Raw genomic sequence first — 8,384 nt, 5'->3', positions numbered from 1 at the left:
ACTGAAGGTCAAAATTTCCATAAATTAGGCCTTGGATTGTTACCTATCACGTAATAGGATTCTCTGGCCAGTTAGTGCCGTGAACTACAGACATTCAGCACAGCAGTTCCCCTGCAGCCCTGTTCCCCTACCCCTCTCCTGAACTGGTAAGACTGTATGTCCAAGGAGAAGGAGCATCTTCAAAGCTGCTTTCCTCCAAGGAAAAAAAACGGAGCAGGACAAAGGACTGTGACTCTAGGCAGGGGTGAGTATGCAATCCTTTACTCCTATTCAGAAATATTCTAATTTAGGGAGCAATTGGAGGTGGGGGGGGTCTGATTCTTGTTTTGAGAAGCTATAATCTAGTATTTCCTGGAGCTAAATAATGTGTATTTTTAAAAGCAAATTTCAGCACAATATGCGTGTTCAGCACAATAGTGGGTGTTCATGGTTTAGGGTTTGCCGAGCTCTAAACCGTTGATGTGCTAGGCACCATTGAGCAGCCCCAAGCCTTTATAAGGGTATTGACTTCACTTGTAACTGGCTAAACTGCTGCTGGGTGCTGCAGGGCATGTCTATGCACGTATTATGGTGTTATTATTTGTCTGTTTAAAGTTAGTACTGTGTAGCTTAACCAAGATGGAGTGCTCTTGTGTAAATCACAGTGTGGCAGATAGTAAGAAATGCCTCCTGTCCTGATGGCTGTGATGGAAATGGCTTGTTCATTGGTCAGAAGTCCTCCTGAAGCCCCAGGGTCTGGTTCTTGGCCAGTGAAAATCTGGCTGAGTAGAAACGTAGTGAAGGATACAGTGTGCAGACGCAGATGTATATATGGGGCAGTAGAATTAGCCCTGTCAAAACTGGGTGTAAATATTTCATGGTGCCCTACTGAAGAAGAAAAACAGCAAGCAGGGGATTTTCAGTTGAGGCTATGTTGCTCTACTGAAACCCTGCTTGGTTCAGCAATTCCTAATTTGCTGGAGGGAATCACTGGGGACTAGTACATTCTTGTGTCTTGGCTTGGGAGCAGGGAAACTGGGCCCTTGTGTGTACGGTGGGACAAGGAGGAAGGAAAAGTCTGGAGGGAAGTTTTCTGAAGCAGCTGAGTGTAGACAAACAGGTGCAAACACAGTGATACAAGGGCAGCAGTGTGTGAAGGCACACACTGTGGCACAGCAGTCTCTACTACCAGCACTAACTCTGGAGGAATAACCCTACTTAGCTGGAAATTTGAGTGTAAAACAACAATAAATAAGGAGTGGCGAGTCAAGCAGCAGAAAACCAGGGAAAATTCCAGCTGGACTGTATCTGTTAAGATTCACACTCAGACAGAGGTGTATTTCTGCCAACATTGATTAAAGAGGTCTTTATGAAACACGCAGTTCTTACAGCTTCTCCAGCTTTTTTTTTTCCATTGGTCTATTTTGTTCTAGAACACGACCCCAGGCCCAGTCCTGAAACGGGTGAATATTTCCACATGAAGAAACCTCTGAGCTTTTGGAGGAGCTGCAGGGGCTTGGTGCTCCTCAGGACCAGAGAGAGACCTGCTGTGTGCCAAACAGTTGATACCACACGTGGCATTGACAGCTTTTCTCAGGTAATAAGCAGAGCATCAGGGATGCATTGTGATCTGAGCCCAGGCTCACCAGTCTCTGTTTAATTGTGTCTGAGGTTTCCAGGAGAGGCTTTACAAACCAAGACCTGCTGAGGGCTATGTGGTCTTCACAGATCCCTCAGTTAAGTGCTGGGACTTTGTCCCCATGTTTGTATGTTCATTTCCACTTGCTCCTGGCTGCCTTGCCAAGTACCACAGGACTCATGTCTGACACTGCTCCTGCTGTTGGTATTCCTGGATTTCCCTTGCAGCTTCTCCACCACCGTGACCATTTCTCTGCCTCCCTTCCCTATGTCCAGGTTCTAGCAAAGCTCATCTGTCCAGCACAATTGTGCTACAATATCCAGCAGCCCTTTATGCCCATGAATACCCTTCTGGTAAGACATACGAATGATCAGATCACTAGCACAAAATGATGTAGCATAGGTGGGAAGCTGTGAGAAAGGGACTGTGTGGGCATTGGAGGCAGGAACCCAAACAGCCTTCCTGATGTGAGCAGCCCAGCTGCTGAATAAAAGCCTACACACTTCCTTGAATCCACTGGGATTCCAACCTCTGCATGGTTGGGTAGGTCCTCTGCCTCCTATTTCCCTAGCTATTCTCTTAGCTAGGTTTGAGTACTTTAGGAATCTGCAGTCCCACAGACATGGCAGAATGTCAGCATCACGTGCTAAGTTTCCTTCCACTGCTGCCAGGCTCGAAAGACAAATACTGTGAGAGAAGAAAGAGACAGGATATAAACACCTACATCGGGACTTTTTCTGAAGCAGGCTGGGTGGCAAAATTGGAAGAATGATAGGAATGTCCATTCTGGTTCACAGTCGAACCCGATCCTTCAGAACACCCACGGCATAACTAGCCCCAGTAAGAATGGCTTGGGACACAGTTGGATGTAGCTTTGCTCTTTGGTTTCTTCCAAAGAGGTGCAGCCTTTCTTCTCTGTAGTGTCTTCATGACCGTGGTATTGAAAGGCCCCAGAGCAGCAGCATCTCTCAAGCTGAGGGGAATGCAGCCACAGAGCAGGATTCAGGTACATCAGGTGCAGATCACCCTTGCCTGATACCTCCTGGATTTTTTTTTTTTTAACCTCAGCAAAAATTGATCCACAGCACGAGGGTGCTATACTGCCACTGACTGCACAGGTCCAGATGATGTTACAAGCAGCAGGAAGCACGTCCATAGTGCCAGACCTGGAAACCACATGTCAATAACAATTCATTTTACAGAACAGTGCGGCAGAGTTCAAATCAAGGGAGCCTTTTGCCTGACAAGCAGAAGCTGTTTATTGGGAGATGAAAGCACCTCTCTCATGAGAAGGCTTGCTCATTCATTTTTAGGCAGCCCCCACATCAAAAATTCTTGCAACCTGGAGTCTTGGCTGTCTGGTCAAGTGGAGGCCACAGCCCAGAAGGAACCAAACTAACGTAAGCGGTTGCTTCTCCTTGGAACATTCTCATGCACAGCTTTGCCAAGCCACCACAAGGGCTTGTAGCTTGTTTCTGTCTCCTTTAGGAGTGTGTCAGTACTGTACTGTGGGAGAAACCAGAATGCTGTGTAGCTCCCTCAAGTTGTGGCTTCACCTGCCTTAGCCCTGTTACCTTCACCAGATAAACATTCCCTCCTAGCAGTGACCTGGAACAAACTGTCTAGCAAGAAATGGAAAACAAAGCCACAAAATCTTTTCTGGTGTCAGGAGTGTCTGTTCTTGGCAATAAATCAAAGGTAGCAAATTTCCTTTGAATATTCTGGGCTTGACAGAATGACTGTATCTCCCAGACAAGACAGTAGACTTATATTGCAGTCAGGAAGGATGATCTCTGATGGTTACATTGCAGCAAATGTTACCGTCTCGCTTTTGCCTGCAGTTTGTACAGCTTGTGCCACAACCAAGGCAAACAAAATAACTGAATGCTATATTGCACAGAGAGCAAAAGGTCCAAAGCCCAGAGAAACCATCATAACGAATTCTGCTGATTCTGCTTGCCTTTGAGTAAGGTGCTGCATGTAGCCTGTTCAATTGCCTGTTGAGTCCAGTCAGCATTTGCTGATATTGTTACACGCTTGAGTCAAAACACACCTCACTGCCTCACTGCCTTGGCGAAGGACCTACCCGTTATCCTGTGAAATTTCCTCTGTTTGTCTGTCAGGGCTGACATGCTGTAATCTTGGGGGATAATCAACAGCGAAACCATTCATAAATCACAGCTAACAGAAAAGACGCCGATAGGGTCTTAAATTTCAAGCCTGCGAAGCCATCATTTCAACAATGACAGTCAAAGGGGAGATTAAGAATTCTTTTACATGGAAAAGTTTTTCTTGGAAGAGCAGCCCTCTCTTTGGTTGCCTATAAATACAGTCATGTGGATTTGATTTTTACATGGCCATTCTGCCCATTTGCGGGGAGTGCTCTGCAACCCCAGTGGGCCTGTTCTCGCACCAAACGGGCGTGTGGAGGGACTGCAGCCGGATTTGAGTAAGGCATCAAAAGCAAAGAACTAAAGCTTTGCCGGGTGCCAGCAGAGGCCAAATGGGGCATCTGGGAGGCAGCGGCAGGATGTCCCACAGAACCAGACCCTCTTAGCTCAAGTGCAGCATGCCTCTGGGTCTGATTGCAGAAGGGAAATAAGACCGGTGCCATTTCATGGCGCAAGAATGCATTCAGAATTTTTCTGTACTTGCACATCGTGGTGTTTAAAGCTGTAAGGGTATGGTGAAATCTGTAGCCAAGTGTGAATGCAGGGCCGGACTGACACTCCAGCCGGAGAATAGGTGCCTGTCTGACCCAGACTGTTTCTTGTGTTGCTTTGTTCATTTGAACCAACTGCTATGCCTCAGAGGAAGAGGAGGGGAAGTGTTTCTGTGCAGTTCTTGCCCTCCTTGCCATGGATGACCAGCAGCGCTCACAGCATCTCCCTTTAGGTTGAGAAGAGCTAGTTTTATGCTCTGGAATAATGCTCATGGCTATTCCCAGACAGCCCAGCTGGAAATGGACCCTGCCCGTTCAAGTGCAAGTCTGGGATAACAACTGTTTACAGCATATTTTCCTGCTAACTATAGCAAGGTCTATTTGAATTACTCAGAGTAATGTTTGACTCTTGCTGTCTCCATTTCCATCCGTAGGGCAGAGTAGGAGAGCTAATAATGACCAGTCAGATGGGAAAGCCAGAGGAGAAAGACCACGTGGCGGAATACAAGCTGCTAAGATGTCTAATGTGCTTTCCTTCGGTTACTCTTCCATTCAGAGTGAGAACTAGGTCGCTTTCTGCTGGTATGTTTACACTCCCTGATTTCTAGACATACACTATGTTTCCTACTTCTGTTTTTCTATCCTACTTAATTTCGTGGCAAGCAAGGGAAAAATACTGTTCTGGGAAGGACAGTTTTGTTCTAAGCATGGTTAAAGAAAAATGAGCACACCAAAAGCTACCCTGGTGAATTAAAAAAATAATAATTCAAAAAAGCAAGTGATTCATAGCTTATGATTTTCTGGGAGTTTTTTAAAAAATTGAAGAAGCATTAATAACAGTGAGGATAACTCTCCCCAAGAATATTTTTTTTCAGATTTTTTGTGTTTGTTTAGAATGCAGGAGCAGAGGGGAGATGTAAATCCTCACTGAGCAACTTACAGATTAAATTCTTGACTCCACAAATGGATGTTATTGTAAGGACTCCTATAGTTCATATTCTTGGCTAGTCTATTGGTGTAGTGTTGTGCCTCTTTGATTTACGACACATTATTCCTTCTGTAATGTCTCACAGTCAATGGCATGTTTCTTCTCCAGGTATCCACCCCATTTAGCACGCTTATAAAGCTGGGAAGGACAGCCACAGCTCTCAAATTGCCTGCTGAGACATGGCACGCTGAAAACAGGGCATGACACAGTAACACGTGATGGACAGTGGGGGAGATGGCTTCACTGGTCTCCTAGCTCTATTTCCTACAGCTCTAAATCAGGTATGACATGAAAGAAATGATTTGTGCACCATATGGTGACCTGAGGATTGGAAGGCCATCTTCTTCCAAGAGCAGTAGCTGTCAACTTGTCACTTGTGGAAGGAAGCCAAGAAAAGCAAGTCTACAGTCAGCTTAAATTCACTGTACAGGAGCTGCATCATTGCTGAGAGTCCACAAATGGGAAAAAAAGTTAGAATCCACTGTCCTAGGGAACTTTTCAAGTTAAAAGTCTTTGGTTCTAAGATAATATCCCATGAAAACTAGTTGCTTCGTGATCTCAGCATCTTTCCTAATGAAAGAGTGGAAGCTATGAATTGAACTTTCCTCGAGGATATCAGACCATAGATCCTGGAAATCAATAACTTCATTCTTAGAGGTCACTGAGATGAAAATCCATTCTTCTTCTTGTTTATCCCTGTCAGCAGGCTCTCAGCAGATCTCTCTCACAACGCTCTTCCCCATGGCTGTCCAGGAATAACCCTGTATCAGTGGGAGTCTCTTTTGATTTCTGTAATAATTAGAGACAGACTGACCCCTCTGTATGTGGTGCTCAGAGGGACTGACCTAGGTCCCTGGTGTCTGACCATGCTGTATCCAGCTGCTTAGCAGCTGGGCCTGAAACAACAGCCCCATACACGGGATACAAGCTTAAGCTTGGTCAGTCAAAGTCCTCCGAGTCTACTGAATTGCCTTCCAGAATTTAGCAATGGTGGACGGCCAAGTGAGGTCACCTGTCCCCAGACAGTCCCCTCAGCTGGGCTGAGGCCACTGGAGTCATCAGCTAAATTACCTTGAATTGATGACCTGCAGATTAAAAGCACTACAACCCAGTCCCCTTTATGCACAGAGCCCCCATTTCCTTTTGTATTTCTTTAATAGAAAAATAACAGGAAAAGTAATTACTGGCCATATGAAATTTAAGTTCATACAATATTTCCTATAAGGCTTTCAAGCAACTCCTTGTTAAAGCAGATAAGTTAATCTATCTTTTGGTTCAGGTCACAGTAGGTTTTCAGCTTTAAATCACCATGGCACAGTAACTAATGACATTTACCATAGAAATGATGTTGAAAAAACAAGGAACCTGGGCAATTATTAGGTGTATATTTCCAGTGAAAACAACCCACATAAAGACAGTGTCAGTAAAAAAGGATGATTGATCATCTGGATTTTGTTCCCTTGCGTTTTCTTGCCTACTTTCTCTACAATGTAGTATTAATTCTAGTGCAGTTATTGTAATGAAATCTGCTGGCGGATTTTCCAGCGTGAGGAACTCTGGCACTGCCAGGAGGGGCACAGCAGGGCTTTCTGCCCCTGGAGGCTGAAACTGCACAGCAAGAGGAGCATGGTCCCTTCAGGCATTCAGCTTTCAGAAAGACCAAAGGTATGAGCTTTGGCAAAGGTGGGGTTTTTTCCACTTTGAATTCTTGGTAAAATTCTGCATGTTCCAGTCTTGGCTCAGAGCTCATTAAAGTCAATGCAAAGACTCTTATTGACTTTAATGAACAGTGGTTTGAACCCTAAAGCTATTACACGATCAAAACTCCCACTGAACTGTAAATATGTTGGTGCTTTATTTGCATTGCAGATATAGTATTTGGCTACAAGGCAGGGAAGCTTGGGATTGTTTCTTATAATGGTCTCTGTGCCTCTTTCAGATGACCAGTATTTTTACCGGAGTGTTTATAATTATAATCTTATTTATTAGGTTAAATAAACTGGCCAGACTCAATCACAATGTAAAACAGGAGCAACCAAAAGCTACTGAAGTCAGGGAGTGAAATTTGGCTTCTCTCACAGTATGTATAGTTTTGTTCGGCTGTTGGCTACTGTTGTGAGAGAGCTTGTTTTCATGGTACATCTGGTCCAGCCACATGCCACAGCATCATGAGAAAAGTTCTAACACTACAGTATATATTTTGCACTGGGTAGAGCGAGTCTGTGGAGCAATGGGAAGCAAAGAAAATCAATGTGCAATAGAAAAAAAAACACACGATACACACAGAGATATTTTCTGTTCAGAAAAAAAGTCAGGGATAAAACCAAAGCTCGGAGCTCAAAGCTTCTCACTGCGTGGTATCATTCTGCACAGCCTTTGGAAAGGTGTGTCACTTGTTCTCTAGACTGCCACAACACCCTGGGATGCTGTAAAAATAGCTGGCAGTGCCTGACTGACAGGCAAGAGACGTGTGACCCTAAATTATGATGTTTTCCTTTTCATGATGAAATGAATGCTGCCTTAGACAGAGGCTGAAACACATCTGTTTGCGGTGGGAGTGCCATTTTAGGCCCGTTTCTTTTGAAACTGGGGTTGGAACTGCCAGGGATCAGCAGAGCTCTGGGCTCACAAAGAGGGCACTGTCTTTGAGGAATCTTTACATAAGCCCTGCACAACCAAGGCAACAGGAGTTTGCACAGCTGCTGCTGGAAGCAAACATGTACTTTTAGCTGACCTGGGCTGATGACTTCGGGCGTTAAATCTGACGCTTTCCAGATGTACGGCCTTCTCCTTCCACAGTCCCCAAACATTCAGTCCCCAGGCAAAAAGGAAAATAATAACAATAATAATAACAATAATAAAAGGGTGCTGTAAATAGCACACTGTAGTGTATGTTCCAGAGCTGACTTTTATGGATTGCATAGTTTGTCCAGTTTGAAGGTGTGTGGCATTACCCTTTCCTAGGAGCTATGTTTTGAACCACATTTGATTCAGAGCTAATTAGTGTCGCATCTACCTTCAGTCTCATCTCTGGCTGAGCACCTTCTTCAGACCAGGTGGCTAAATATCAAGAGCTCTTTTTACATGCTGGGATTTGGTGAATATTGCCCTGTGAG

Source organism: Anser cygnoides, chromosome 17 (assembly GCF_040182565.1).
Source record: "Anser cygnoides isolate HZ-2024a breed goose chromosome 17, Taihu_goose_T2T_genome, whole genome shotgun sequence".
Taxonomy (NCBI): domain Eukaryota; kingdom Metazoa; phylum Chordata; class Aves; order Anseriformes; family Anatidae; genus Anser; species Anser cygnoides.
This window is presented reverse-complemented; position numbering follows the sequence as displayed.